Source organism: Electrophorus electricus, chromosome 11 (assembly GCF_041902795.1).
Source record: "Electrophorus electricus isolate QZ-2024a chromosome 11, ASM4190279v1, whole genome shotgun sequence".
Classification (NCBI taxonomy): Eukaryota; Metazoa; Chordata; class Actinopteri; order Gymnotiformes; family Gymnotidae; genus Electrophorus; species Electrophorus electricus.
The window spans coordinates 2,267,545-2,283,917 of NC_137507.1; the positions used below are offsets into that span (position 1 = coordinate 2,267,545).

At 42.2% G+C, this 16,373-nt stretch overlaps 1 long non-coding RNA gene across 1 annotated transcript; it reads left to right on the forward strand.

The window, feature by feature from the left end:
* The first annotated feature begins 7,326 nt into the window (after nt 1–7,326).
* LOC113583038 (uncharacterized) lies at nt 7,327–9,405 on the forward strand. Its single transcript, XR_003411212.3, has 2 exons — nt 7,327–7,634; nt 7,851–9,405. It is a non-coding gene; the product is annotated as an uncharacterized LOC113583038 (long non-coding RNA).
* Nucleotides 9,406–16,373: the final 6,968 nt, after the last annotated feature.

Sequence of the window (16,373 nt, forward strand, 5' to 3'; positions counted from 1 at the left end):
CACACACACACACACACGCGCGCGCACTGTTTCCCTGATGAACTGCTCTGTCAAGAGTGTGTGTGCATGATTATTTTTGCATTTTGTTCACTCAAATATACAAGCATGGGAAGCAGAGGAGAGTACTGTGTTTGGTGCCATGTGTACGTCTGAGGACCCTGCAGTAAAAATGAGCGAAAGAACCAACACTCTTTCACATTTGTACTAACAGCATGTTTGTATGCATGTGTAGCCTTGGGTCACAGTCTTTTAACAGGCCCCCCTCCCACAGGTTGCAAAACACACCGCAGAAACTCTATTGCGTCCCCAAAACCTTGGCCAATACGGCTCATCTCACTTGCTATCTTATCCGAGTCATGGTATTCTATGATGACCTTTGACCTGTGTTCTGACCTATGTTCTCACCTCTGATCTATGTTAGCAGTGCGGGACCGGAGACTAGTTAACCTGCAGGTAGCAGAAAACAGGTTAGTGTGTTTCGAGTGTTGTCAAAGGCAGGTTGTGAGCTCTTCTCACTACATAAAACAATGCTGGTTTTATCACTGGTATGTAAATATGCTTCAGGCTTCATTTCGCCCTGATGGCTTCCATGTTTGTTTCTTTGGAAAGAGGCTTGACCATAGGTTTTGGAACGTGAATACTGTATTTGTGTTTGCATATCCGCATGTGTGTGTGAGAGAGAGAGAGAGAGCGAGCGTGTGTGTGTGTGTGTGTGTGTGTGTGTGTGTGTGTGTGTGTGTGTGCGTGTGCGTGTGCGTGTGTGTATTGGTGTAAAAGTGATGCCATGAATGTTCCAGCTTCAGAATGCAGCTGGTCTGAGCATATGACTTTCGGATGCCTCACTATTCTGATCTGGATCAGTTATGACAGTTGGACCCATTTAACTACAAAGAATAAACTGTATCTTCCTGTGAGATTTTCAAGAGGTCTCACTGTAGGCAATCTTTTCAATTCCAATTCCAATACAATGAGAGAGGAGTTGTAGCACTTCTGATTGACCAGCAGGCTCATTATCATATTATTATCATATCACTGTCATATCATTATTATATGATTATCGTTATAATAAAGTCCAGAGCCTACTGCCAAGAGCTGCATATGCACGAATAACAAGAAACCACGGCAGTAAAATTGTCATGAAAAATATATGCTCAAATGCATCATTTCTGTGTATGCATTTTGGCTTGTTAATATGTTTCCATCAGGAAAGAATTATTATCCTGTATAGAATTAAAAACAGTACCACTGGGTGTCATGGGGTAAAATTTACTTATTTAAGTTTCTTACGGAAAGAAATTTTACACCACCAGTCATTTAGCATATTTATTACCTGTCAAACATAAAATATGTGGTAATTTAGCAATGAGAGACTTTTTTTTTTTTTTTTTTTGCTGGCTGAACCTCAATGGCATTTAGGTCAAAGGATATGTAATCTCATTAAGTCAAGGGCATGTTATGGACTCTAAACACTGCAGAGGTGTGCAGGTCTGGCTAGCACGAAGCCTTTTATTTTTGTAAGGTTTTCTGGGCAGCATCAGCAACAGGTCCATGTTGAAGGGCCTCGTGTGGGAAATAAGGCATATGGAGAGCATAAGGCACTTATTAAGGAGGTATTGCTTGAAGCCTTATCGCTTACGCTCCTCACTGAGTCTGCTCTGTGTCGTCAGCTTCAAAGTTCAGAAATAGTTATATACAGCCAGAAGACTTTTAAATTAAAGATTTATTCAAAGCACTCTTTAAGAAGGTGGCACCTCAGCAAAGCACAATTTATGGAACTATTAATACCAGATTTGGTTAAAAATTCAGTTGTTTACATATCTGTAGCCACATAATATATGTCTCATGGTGTTTACCAAGCTCAGTGAATCCCTATGAGCTTAGATTAATGACAAGTTGACAACATTCATTTTCTGCCTCACTTGTGTTTTCCAGCTGTACACTGATTCAAACTTTTCCAATAGCAAGGATGTAATAAATCCACTGATAATTCGTCACACATTTGATCATTTTCCCATGTGCTGAATGCTCACAGAAACAGCACTGTCCCTCCACAGAGCTCGCAAGTCTTGGGCAGCATGTGCTCTTGAGGGTCCAGACAAGGTCTCTGTAGTCATGACAAGGCTGACGTAACGTGTGCAAAGATGACTGCACACTGATACCTCAGGGAGCGGCTCACTTGTGTGACAGTGGAAACACTTCGTTCTTGTTTGGCCCTGTCGCCCTGGCAAATGAGATGCATGGGACAGATTTATCACGCTTGGCATGGGGCGTGTTTGTTCCCGTTTACACTCTGAGTGAGTACTTAAGACCAGAAAAGATGTGGATCAGATTCATGCGTTCTTTGAACTGATACATCTCAATTATAAAACCAAAGAGCTCAGAATCAAAATTTGGTAGGAAAGGTTTGTGTCATTTTGAGATCAACTAGAGTGATATTTTTAAAGAGCCAATCAGGACCTAGTAGGAACTGGGTTGGGGACCAAGTCTACAGAACAGCACCTAATTAGGCCATTTCCTTGGTTAAAGGGTGTAACGTTGAGCGGTAAGGAGGCGGACGCATGTGTGGAGAAGAGCAAGATTTAATAGGGGCAAATCCAGAATCAGAGTCCTTAAGGCAGTCCAGGGTAATAGAGCCGCCACAGAGAGTACGGCGATACATGATTAACAAAACAAACACACGGGGGTAAACGGGAAGCAGGCTATAACAAAGGCTAGGGAAAACTCAGGGCTAAGAAATACGAAGGCTAGAACACAGAGTACAAACCAACACATTCACAATCACATAAATGCAACCATTGAACATAAACGCAATGAAGCCTAACACATTCAAAATATATGAACAATACTAGAAACGAGGGGCGGAGAAAACAAAACCATGGAACGGAACTGAAAAAACACAAGACAGGGAAAACACGGAAGCTGGAACCCGGGAGGGACTGATCATGACAAAGGGGTGTAGTTATTGGTGAAACAGGCGGAGCTCTGTATGTTTGGAACACAACCCGTGCAGCTGCTGTGCATAGCCCTGTTATACATGGACATTACACCAATATGTCCTGAGAAATGATCGATAGGGTCTGGGTTTGAGTCCTCTGCTCTTTCCAATGTGTTTTACCATCACCGATGAGTTTGAAAGTTCCTCATAGCCTCAGAGCTGGAACATGCACATCAGAGCTTGCTCCAACATCTTGTAATGATTTAAAGTGCGCGCCTACACACACACACACACACTTGCACTAGCTCTCCCTGTTCTCCAGAACTCCGTTCCTTCCTGCCAGCTTTGTAATCATTGTTCCTATTATCATTCCTTGGATGTGATTGCATTCGCTAAATCAGGGTGCACCGGGTAACAGCAAGAACAGAAACAACAGAAAATGTCTATGTGGTTTTATGATTCTACGGGAAATCAGACCAGAAATCAGTTTGCCTACACATGTATTTCTGTTCATTTATGCATTTATTTCCAGTATGTTTAAGATCCAAGTTTTGTAGCTATGCTGCCTTACATGTAGCTACCAACAAGGAGCACTGGACTCAAACAGCAACCCTATTCACTATCAACATCAGCTACACACGGTTAGCAGTGTGTCCACATAGCCAGCTCAAGAAGCACATGGTCCCTATAGCAGCCGTCGAGTGTTTGCTCCTCTGACCTGATAATCTAGGATAACAATAACCCAATACTGCAACTGCGCATTTCACCTTAAAAACAATTAGGGATGTGCAGGTTCCTGTAGATTTCCTGTAGATTTCCTGCAGGTTCCTGGGCCTCTGAATGGTGTCATTGACGTACTGCACATAACTCATGAATCATGCCGTGATTTATTTTACTGACTGAGTGGTGCGGCTCTGCGTCTGGTTTGCGTTGGGGCAGATGGGGAAAGCGTGAGCAGGTTCGCAACAGCGAAGTACATAGGGTTGGGCAGCAAATTAACGGCTTTAGTGGGGCCGGAGGGTGGTTAGCCTGTGGGGTGGAACTTAATAATGAGTGCTTTGGCCCTGGCGGGGAGAATTAGGGTAAACACTTCCTTATGTAACGTGTCCTACTGGAGAAGACCCTTCATGAAATAGAATTAGTGATGGAGTCAGTGATCAGACCGGAGGCTTTTGTGAGATAGCATTCATATCTTAATGACTGTGGATATCTATGTTTTTGGACTCTGATTTCTGATTTCTTCAGTGTTAATGTTGTTCAACAAACGTCGTGATGACATGCAGGACAGAATAATACAGTGAGAAGCGTTTTTCAAGGCTCTATTGAAGAATACTAACCAAACATGATAAGTGTACTGGCAGGAATCTTGACAATAAAGTACCTGTGTAGTTTACTGGCAGTTCCCTGCTGCCATGTATGAAGAGAGGGAAGTATGCATGTGCACCAGGAGGGAGGTGTTTAAGGTAGTATTTAGGGTAGTATTTAGGGTGGTATGTAGGGTAGTATTTAGGGTGGTATGTATGGTGGTATGTAGGGTAGTATTTAGTGTGGTATATAGAGTAGTATTTAGGGTGGTATGTAGGGTGGTATGTAGGGTAGTATTTAGGGTGGTATGTAGGGTAGTATTTAGGGTGGTATGTACGGTGGTATGTAGGGTAGTATTTAGTGTGGTATATAGAGTAGTATTTAGGGTGGTATGTAGGGTTGTATGTAGGGTAGTATTTAGTCTGGTATATAGAGTAGTATTTAGGGTGGTATGTACGGTTGTATGTAGGGTAGTATTTAGTGTGGTATATAGAGTAGTATTTAGGGTGGTATGTACGGTTGTATGTAGGGTAGTATTTAGTGTGGTATATAGAGTAGTATTTAGGGTGGTATGTAGGGTAGTATTTAGTGTGGTATATAGAGTAGTATTTAGGGTGGTATGTAGGGTGGTATGTAGGGTAGTATTTAGTGTGGTATATAGAGTAGTATTTAGGGTGGTATGTAGGGTGGTATGTAGGGTAGTATTTAGTGTGGTATATAGAGTAGTATTTAGGGTGGTATGTAGGGTAGTATTTAGGGTGGTATGTAGGGTGGTATGTAGGGTAGTATTTAGTGTGGTATGTAGAGTAGTATTTAGGGTGGTAGGTAGGGTGGTGTGTAAGGTAGTATTTAGGGTGGTATGTACGGTTGTATGTAGGGTAGTATTTAGTGTGGTATATAGAGTAGTATTTAGGGTGGTATGTACGGTTGTATGTAGGGTAGTATTTAGTGTGGTATATAGAGTAGTATTTAGGGTGGTATGTACGGTTGTATGTAGGGTAGTATTTAGTGTGGTATATAGAGTAGTATTTAGGGTGGTATGTACGGTTGTATGTAGGGTAGTATTTAGTGTGGTATATAGAGTAGTATTTAGGGTGGTATGTATGGTGGTATGTAGGGTAGTATTTAGTGTGGTATGTAGAGTAGTATTTAGGGTGGTAGGTAGGGTGGTGTGTAAGGTAGTATTTAGGGTGGTATGTACGGTTGTATGTAGGGTAGTATTTAGTGTGGTATATAGAGTAGTATTTAGGGTGGTATGTACGGTTGTATGTAGGGTAGTATTTAGTGTGGTATATAGAGTAGTATTTAGGGTGGTATGTACGGTTGTATGTAGGGTAGTATTTAGTGTGGTATATAGAGTAGTATTTAGGGTGGTATGTACGGTTGTATGTAGGGTAGTATTTAGTGTGGTATATAGAGTAGTATTTAGGGTGGTATGTACGGTTGTATGTAGGGTAGTATTTAGTGTGGTATATAGAGTAGTATTTAGGGTGGTATGTATGGTGGTATGTAGGGTAGTATTTAGTGTGGTATGTAGAGTAGTATTTAGGGTGGTAGGTAGGGTGGTGTGTAAGGTAGTATTTAGGGTGGTATTAACCAAGTTTTCTGCAATCCCCAGTCTCCAGGTCTGAAAGAGCGCTGGACACATGATCAAAGTCATTTATAAATGTTTGCGTATGCCGTCAGAGATATGACTGCATTCATCATCAGTGAGGCAACAAAATATGTGTTTATAAATAGCTGTTTATAAATAAATACCTTTCAATAAAACATTTATAACAGATGCATCACAAGTTGGAAAACTGTACAAATCAATTTGTGCTCATATAAAAACAGATTTGATAAGTTTGCTCTTTGGGCTCCATTTGTGAGACATACTGCGCATCCTTATCATCACCAAGGTAACTGTAAGTTTAATTTTAGAGCAAGCTGAAACCATTATGAAAGTCATGTTATCCGTATCTATTCTGGACTTCTCTGCAGGGGTTGTCTCTATTTCCAGGAGTAGGAGGATGTGTCTTACTCCTTGGAATTACTGTTTAAGGACGCCGAGCAAAACACTTGGTTGTCTGCCTTGCCACGGTACATCTCAGGTGAAACATAAACTTGCTTTTATGAGCGTCCCGGTGCAGATCTACTGGCTGCGGGCGTTTTTAGCTAGCTGCAGCAGGCTGATTGATGGACTACCTGGGGGCCATGCTGAGGAGTTCTGAGCCGTTCAGAGGAATCAAAGTTTTCCAGCGCTGAGGGCCAGCCTCTGATGTTTTAATGGCTGAAGTGAGGACATTGTGGTGCTGCTGCGTGATCGTTAGTCTTTTGTCCTGGCATGAACAGGGCCATATGGTGATAGATCAGGAGGAGGACACGCTGCCAAGGCGCTGGCTTGGCGTTCAGCTCTTTGAGCAGTGATGGGGAGCGTCTCTCTGGTTCCAGACATGCTCAGACTCTGCACTACTCCCTCTCTGGTCCCCGTCTATGTCCTGTGTCCCACCGGGCTGAGCCCACATTAGATACGCTGTAGTTGTCGTCCGCCTCGCCCGCCGATGTGGAGACAAGACTGCTTCTTCACCTACCTCTAGTCGCGAGAGAGAGAGAGAGAGAGAGAGAGAGAGAGAGCGAGCAAGAGAGAGGAAAAGGAACGGAAAGAGGAAGAGGAGAAGCTACCTGCTTCTGGCTGAGGGAAAAAGCTGTAGTCACAGTTGGTTTGCAGCATGACGTTTGTGCGTAACGTGTGCATTGCCGCAACGGTAGAGATGATCACCTGCTAGCTTAGGAAGGACGTAGAAGTGATTAACACATTATTTATCAGGCCGAAGACACAGGGGAGGCGCGGCAGCAGAAACACTTCTGTGTTAACGTTAAAAATGCTTTTGATTGTGGAAGCAGTGCGAGTACATATCAGTTCTGCTCATAAAATGGTGGGTTTTTAGATTACATACTGTTTAGAAATACCATTTTCCTTTTAAGTGCAAGAACATTGAACATGACGGCGGCAATTCAGAACTGCTGGAGATGTTTAAAGGATAAATAATTCATTTGAAATGCACCGTCAGCTTTAGACGACTTTTTCATACCCTTCCACGAAACATGTTTTCCTTTAAACCGACTGCCCCCACCCCTCCACCCGTAGCGTTTGACTGCAGACTGCTTTACAGTTCGCATCTGTAGGGCTCTAGGACTTGCAGGTTTGCAGTATAGCTCTCTTTTAAGTCAAATGTATTCACATAGCACTTTTTACAACACACATTGTCATAAAGCAGCTTTTACAGATGTCTGGGTCCAGACCCCTAACGAGCAAGCCGGAGGCAACGGTGGCGAGGAAAAACTCCCTGGGTGGAATTACGGAAGAAACCTTGGGAGAACCAAGACTGAAGAGGGAACTCCTCCTCCATTGGTAACTAATTTATATTTTATTAGTCTAAATAGCCTTTTCAGTATAGGAGAACACAGGTCCGCATCTCTGCTCATCATTATATGGATGTGTTCTTTATTTCCGTTAACTGGGTGGTCATTTCTTTGATTAGGAATAAGAACAAAGCCAGGTCCAAGTGTCTCATCCTCACATATTTGCTTTAGGTAGTTGACACAGTAACATGACTCTGGGTTACAGAGTGGGCATTCTCTCCCTCTCCGGCCTGGGAAAAGGGTGCTGTCAGTAAGAAGAAAAGAAGCTCTCTGAATAAAGAACGACCCGCCAACGTTCAAGACCTCCAGCGCTGGGACGCACACTCAGGCAAAATGACGACCACTTGTCAGAAACCGAAGACACAATCACTTCGGGGATATGTTCGCACACAGTTCTCCCTCCCAGAATGCTACACAGTGCAAAGGTGTGTCTGTCTCTGGAGATATTCTATACGCACAAACACTAGCTTGTGATATATTTTTAAGCCCGGGGGGCAATTCCTGTAATTCCCATTCTATGAGCCTGGAGTACAGCCTGCTCTTGGACTGCATTACAGTGCCAATGATGAATCAGCTTGGAAAATTCTTTTGAGCTTTGGGTTTAGGATTATTCTGAATGCAAAGGAGCACAGTAGACCCTTCAGTCTCCAAGAAAGACCCACCAGGCATGTTTTGAATCAGTGCTCAGTAAAAATTAACAGACAGATCTGATTTTCAGTGGAGCTTGAAGGCTTTCGATCCAAACCGCAAAGTCTCGAGACCTCAAACTTGAAGACACTTCGCCACTGAAATATTACTGTAGAGGCGGGATCAAGCCTGAACAAATATGTATGTAACTTTCATTGCATAAGTTCCTTAAGTCTGAAAAAACCCAGGGAGGTGTTGGTATTAGTTTCCTGTTTAAAACGGAGTACGGCAACGTGTAAAACATTAGCCGCGTGTTTCCCAGCATGTCCCAGGGCAAATGGAAAAGGTCTCAAAAATCACACAGTTTGCTGGTTCATTCATTTCACACTCAAGTGAAAACAGCATATGCGCACATGTGCATGATATGTGACTCTTCTAGGTGCCTGTGCCTTACCTCAGCCCACTGGCCTGAGATCAGTGCCCAAACAACTCTCTCTGCGGCTACGGATTCATATAGAAATGTACTGGATCTCTTTCCCATTCAATTTTGATTCAATCCAGTGGTAGAGTGTTTCGAGGGGAATGCTAGTGAAAAAGGCCGTAAACTAGTCTACAGTTATGTTACTAGCGACAACCTATTTTTAAAAAATATATATTAGTTAAACTAATTATCTAGATAAGTAACCTAAATGAGCTATTGTTTAAGAGCAATAATTTTAGGTACGCTTTATATGAGTCACTGCAACTGATGTGAATGATGTGAAGAACTGCCCAACACTAACAGAACTCACGATGCCCACACTGCTCAACACTGTAACAGTTCTGACAATGCCCACACTGCCCAACACTAACAGTTCTCACAGTGCCCACATTGCCATACACTGTAACAGGACTCCCAACGCCCACACTGCCTAACACTGTGGTAGGTCTTGTGGCAGAATTTCATGTAGTGCTGAACAGTGAGTGTGAGGCACAGCCGTCATTGGTTAGAAGTCTGGTGATGTGTTCAATGCTGATTGGCCATAACAGAAGGCGCTGGAGTGGAAAATTATAAAGTGACTTTATATGAAATCTGATAAATGTGATATAAATATGATAACTCAGATTCCAAGAATAAAAGTTAAGTGAAAATGCTTATTTTGGAACCATTACTGACCAATGTTGTTGCAGCTATGACATCAAGGCCTGGCGCTAATTGGATGCAAGTCAGCTAACAAAGAGAGAGATTGTAGTGTTATTGCTAATATCTTATTAACAAGTTTAAACTATTTTAAGACAGAATTTAATTTGGACTTATCTGACTCTTATTAGTTTTGCACCAATGGCAGTTTTGACTTATATTTCATGACAAGACTGTGAATGAACGTAACGTTGCCGATTGTTTCCAGAGCCCAGTGAACTTCAGAAGCAGATATGATCACAAAGCACAAATTGCTCTCTCATTTTTAGCCATTTTCTTTCATGCAACATAATTAACCGAAGCCCAGAGTGACTTTTAGACCACATACCAAATCAAACAGCTTTTCCATTGATCACAAAATCCTAAATGCTGAGCCAATCAGTAAATCTGAGTGCTGAGAGTACAGAGTATTTTAGGCTGTGTAGTTGGACATTCTTACATGTTACAGGACACAAATTTTGAAAAATGAATATCACAGATAATTGAAAACCTAAGCATGTAAAGTTGTATAAGACACAATAGTGTATATATATATATATGTATATATATATATATGTATATATATATATATATGTATATATATATATATATATATATATATATATATATATATATATATATATATATATATATATATATATATATATATATAATAAAAAACCCTGTGTATCCTGCTGTTCCATTCAAGCTGTTTTATTGCTGCGTACTCTAGACTACAACATAGTCTGATTTGGGATTTGGAGAGTCATTTATTGGAATAAAATTCTCCCTGTAATCTTGTTTCATTTCCAGAAAGTAGAACTGGAGCCAAAGAACTGCACTGGCAGTGGAGTTATTTTCTTCTTCTTACAGAATGATAATGTGAAATACACACCGTATGTGTCACACAAAAGCACGTGTGCCAGAGTGTGGATCCCATATTGATAGTGTGAGATCTTGTGCATGCGCCAGCATTCTTTTGCAAGCCACTTCTTGCAAACGTTCCCAGTCCCAGTCAAGCGCCAGATCTCCAACTGCGGAGTACCAGAAGGGTCTTGGGGCAAATGAGACGAGTCCCGGGAACCGTGACCCAGGAATCGTGACCACCCTGGTGGCTGGGGTCTCGCCCTGATCTGACGCAGCTTGTGCTTCATTGTCACAACCATCTCCAGCCATCTCATGACATGCTGCAGGAACCTGGAGAGAATGCCGGATTCCTGCCTGCAGCATGACATGCAGATGAAGTGGGCTGTCCAATGCATCAGAGGTGCACTGCATCAGAACTGTCAGTGTTTCCAGGATATGTGGTAAACACAAAGGCATAAATTTGAGAGAAAGACAGGCTTTAGCCAGCAAACACCATCCCCTGGAACACAGAGTGGCTGTTTTTTTTTTTAATATAAGCTTGTACAACACACTGTGGAGGCCTCTCAGTGTCTGCAGATTCCAGGCTTTAACGAATACCCAGAGATGGCACAAGGGTCTAAAATGGCTGAAGACACATTTGGGCTTCCGGTGCTGTATTTGTGTTAACATTTCTGGAGGATTGAACTGCTTCACCATAAGTAGCAGGACCCAAAATTAAACTGGTTATCTCTTACAAGACAGCAAAGTCCACGGGCTTTTGGTTTCAATCTTCAGTCTGGGATGGAGGTTTTTTTTTTTTCTTTTTTGAAGGATCCCAGAGAAAACATGTGTTTTAGATTTTTTGACAAGTTTTCATGGATGCAGGGAAAATAAAAGTACCCCGCCCCCCGGCTCTCTGATCCTGCCCCAGCAACATGTCCCCCCACCCCTCTTCCTTCTGGGATGTGCCTGTGTCTGACAACTAATAAAAACATCGGAGCAGGTTAAATCCATTACGGGGCATGAAGGGGCAGCGAGTCAATCTCTTGCCTTCCATAGCCTAGACAAGACAGCGCACCTGTGCACGGTTTCATCAGCTCAGCTTTCTCCAGGCCTTCACGCGAGTATCACTCCCCACACGGAGAACTGCTGTTTGAGCACTGAGACATATTCCTTCCTGTGGCTTAAAGTAGAGCAGGCCAGAACTTTGTCAAAGCCATAAAAAGGGGTTTGTAGGATTATGAAATAAATTCCTCTCTTGAGGAACAGGGTTAGAATATTGTTCTTCATCCTACCCTCTCACTGGGAGTACCTTACTCACAATATGATTATGGTAAGAAATACAGTGTTTTCTAATGCAGGCTTTGACTGGGACTGCTTGTTTATTTATGCTGCATTCATGCGGATCTTCGGTAGACTGAGAGACTGCAATCGACGGCTTTCCCAGCAGATGTTACAGCTCTCCTTGGTCTTCCGCAGGCCGACGAGTCGGCGGCGGCGAAAGAACTGAAACTTTCCCTGCCTGTGTAGATGTAATCAAGGCTGGTGTTGAAATTACACTCCCTGCTGGACTTCCTTTGTGAAGGAAAGGACATGTGCGTCTTAACCTGCAGTGTTAGAGAGAGACCAGAATCAAAGTCCAAACGGTTTGCTGGGGGGGGGCATCAGACTGAAATCACTCCCAGCAGGCAAGCACTCCAAGCAGACACCAGTCCCACTGACTCTATATAGTAATAAGAACCTCTCTGACTTCATCCAATCGGCTTTGGTCTTGTTAGGAAAAAGCATCGTTCATTGGTTTTCAGTGCACAACAGTACACTACAACTCTCCCAGTGCTGAGTCAGCGCCTAAAGCATTTACGTATGTGTCGCTGGTCAGAAACGAACACTGTTCATTTGTGACGACTGATTCAGCACCAGAGCTTTTGACTGTATAGGATAGAATCCTGTAGAGGAAAAAAAAACCTTGAAAGAATTTGAACTACAGTCATGAGCTATAAAAAATGACATTTCATCTCATCACTACTGTTCACGTCTGCCTTTATGGCAGAGCTGTTCGGGTAGATTCTTCATCTTCCTTATAGGAACATTGGCTGTATTTTGTGAATACTGGGCCCAAGACATAATCATTAGCAAGAAGAGTGATCATGTGGCACCTTAATTAATAAGGCTTTAATTACAATATTTTTCATCTGAATTTTGGTTCATTGATTTAAAAGGACGCAAAAGGGCCAAGGGCTTTATTGTGTTTGGAGCAGCTATCGCTGAAGATGAAAAAGCCATTAGGACTGAGAGTGGATAAGCCCAGAGAGTCACATCCATTCCTGTCTGAAGTCATTGTAAACAAATTGTCCATGATGGGAAGTCCAGCACTGATTTTATGAGCATTTATTTCAAGATACATTTCCATGCTCGGACAGGTCTATTAAAGCGTCCCGTCTTAAACGTTCCATTTGCTGTGTATATAACTATTTAAAAATAGCAGTATATTTATGAATTTTGAACTTTTATGAAGTGTCATGTTTGCTTTTTTGGACTGTGCAATTCTAACAATATAAATAATAATACCATACTCAAAACACGGACTGCTCAGGGTAAATGCTCTTCTGTGTGACGTACAGTTCATGAACAAACCTGAAGAACAAAAAAAGTAAAAAATTCTGAAATGTTATTTGTTACTAATTGGGGAATTTGCTAGTAACTGATTGCAAGATCAAGTGTGATTATTTATGTACTAACTTCACCCATTTTATTCTATTCAGTACGTGGACTTGTAACATCTGTTCAAAGTTTCAGTGCCAGTATTCTGGCTGCTTTTTTCCTTCAAAATCAGGAAAAAATATCTCCATTCGCAACATTACTTCAGTACCTCATTCAGTGCCATGTTGAGATCTCCCCCCGTGGTTTTCTTTGGGCTTCAGAGTGACTTCACACTTGGCATTTAATATTGTCCTTTCCCAGGCTCAGCTGGGCCTGCAGACATGACATCCATCTGTCTATTTCCTACTCAATCCCCTAAACACATCACTTCACTAACAGGAAGAAGGCTTAGTGCAGAAGGCCAGTGGTACATAGTATTATAGGACAATCATCAAGATCAGATTTTAATCACATTGTTGCTATAAAAACAAATATTGGTAGCTCAGGTTGAATGGTTTGGTGTTGCAGAGTTCTCTGAGCTTGATATTTTGGTGGCAAACATTTCATCACCAATCGTAACATATAACTACACAAAATCCCATGACTAAGCATACAATAACGTTTGCACTGATGATGTCACTGCAATTGGTGATGAAACATTTGCCACCAAAATATCAAGCTCAGAGAAATCTATAACACCAAACCTTATTATTATTATGACCTGGTGACTAATGGGTTAATTGTGCTGATCCAGGCAGCGGACCTTTCTTATCCTGTTTTGTTGTTTGTGAGCTTTGAGTCAAGCCTGAGCTTGAGACTTTCAATATAAACATGTGAAGTTCACGTTGTCCTGAGTAAACGCTTTCAGCTCTGTGCAGTAAAGCGATGCATTATGCCATGTGTTTATAGACCTGAACAACTTGATAAACTGCAGAACTTTAAAAAAACAAAAAACTGAAAATGATCATTGCGAATCCAGCACTGCAGGAACTTCAGTCACGGACGAAATGAGACGTTCAGGGAGGGAAGGGGGTTAGAAACCATGTCCCAGCAGTGAGATCAGCTTCTCCCCGCTGTCTGGAACGCCAGGGACTGTCTGACGGACGGACGCATCATTCCCTCCGAATGGTGCGACGGCTCATTTTCTGTCCCTTCCCAGCTTGGCTTTGTTTCTCCTGTGTGTTTAACACTGTCTGACGCTCAGCATCAGTCCTGAGCTCCTAGCATGCAGCCCGCTGACTGGAGAACCGCACATGCAGAATCCATAATGTGAACACCTACAGTTAAACCGGTGGACACCTAACCCGACTGTCTTCATTTACATTACAGTGTTTAGCTGACGCTTTTATCCAAAACAACTTACAATCATGACTGAGTACAATTTGAGTAATTGAGGGTTAAGGGTCTTGCTCAGGGACCCAACAGTGGCAACTTGGCAGTGGTGGGACTTGCACCAGCAGGTACCTTAACCACTGAGCTATCACTGCCCAGTTGTGTGCCAAGGACAGAATCTCCCCCACTCTCTTCCTTAGTAGCTAAAATATGAAACACACAAAGCAAGATCAACAGAAAACTGCACGTTGTGGTTGTGACAGGTGGGTGTGACAAGCACTGGGTATGAACTCACCAACCACAACTAACCAGCTGCAGTGGGCGGCAGACTGTAGCACCAGTCCTGTGCTTTGTAGTAAATATGCTGCAAATTTCAATTACTGTACATTTTTACCACCTGCTGCTGTTATTGGACAGTACATAAATCACACCTCTCAGTGTGACTACGGCTGTGGCTTGTTTTCTGTGTCATGCAGCGTTACGTCCTTGTCTTTTTTAAAGAGAAGACAGTATGCCTGTGTGGGCGCAGGCCCAGAGAAAGGCCTACTGTCTGTTACTCTCATAACATAACCTCTTGACCCCTGGACTGAGCGATGACTGAGGAGGGGTTCAGAGGTCGCTGACAGCTGGACAGGTGTGCGATGGTACTGAATGATGGAACACCCTGCCCTCTGACAAAGAGAACCGCACTACTGTGAAGACTTAGAAAGGCGACACAGGATTCTGAGAAGCTACAAATTCACAGTGAACCTCCCAGAAAAACTCGATAAGAACTAAGAGGATGAGGTGCTTTCTTGTAAAATGGTTCCCCCTACAGGCAAAAACGGAACCTGTTCAAATATTGTCCATTTGAGTAGTCACACATTTAAGGAACTTGATGTGTTATTGTTACATATGGAATCTTCCAAAGGACCAAGAAAGAAGGAAGTTTAACAAGCAAGAACGAATCTGCATCATGAAGAGAGACTCAGAAAAAAGTGTTATGTAATCTTGGACAGGAAAAATGATAGAACTCTAACAGGTGTGAAAATTATGAAAAACGCAAGTTTGTATATTAAAAAGAAGGAATAGTTTATTTTTACAAAAAAAACCAAAAAAAAAGATGTACTGTCAAATTACACCATAATTAGCCCAACTAAAACAAATTTTCAGTCAATATATAAAGTTTAAACGTCACCCCAAACTTTTGAATAAAGAGTCTGATATTTATAAGGTGAGAATGTTACATTTGCCTTTCTACCGTTCATTTCTATTCCAAGTACACAAGAACTTCCTACTTTATTTCAGGGCCAACCTAACACAGCAATAGAAATAACAGTCTTTGCAAAGCACTGGGCCTTATTATGTACAATACTGTGTCTTTGATTTCCATTACTCAAAGCCAAACAACCAAAGATCCATAGTGGTTTTTAAATGCTTAACAACACTGTTACGAGGTGGCCAGAAGCATCCATTACACATGAAATATTTGACAGCAGCCAGCTTAAAGCACGATTCGAGGAAGAGGTTTTCAGATGAGTGCTGCTTGGCGACCAAGGCTGCCCTCTGTTGCTTGGTAACCGAAGCTATCCTCTGTTGCTCGGCGATCGAGGCTGCCCTCTGCACTGGTACCTGCTGATTCTTCTTTGGAGGACCACTTCACTCACGGAGCTGTGAACAGAAGCCAACCGAAGCCACATGAAAGTGTGCAGCCGTCCTGTGAATGGGCTGTCGGTGACTTAAAGAGCCACTTTGCCTGCTTCACTGTGGGACTGCAGACCAGCATCACATGTGCAGTGCTAGTCTAAACACAGGTCATCTTTAGCTTCTCTGAACAATACATTCTGTGGTGATGAACACTTCCTCTAGCTGAGTATGGTACCTCGGTGTGCTTAATTAAGCAACACAGCATTTAAATATGTATTGAAGTCTACAAAACATGATGGGGAGAAATATATATAGTTTAGGCATGTGTATGGAGTAGTAAAATATCTGAAATGAAAATGTGCTTTAGGTCCAAAAATCTGGCCTTAAACCTCAGTAAATTAGCAGGTTTAAGGTAAATCCAAGTTAAACCTGACATGCATCTTGTGGTAGATGTATGGTTTTTAAATGACACAGAAACTGGGTTTTGTTTAAAACTGA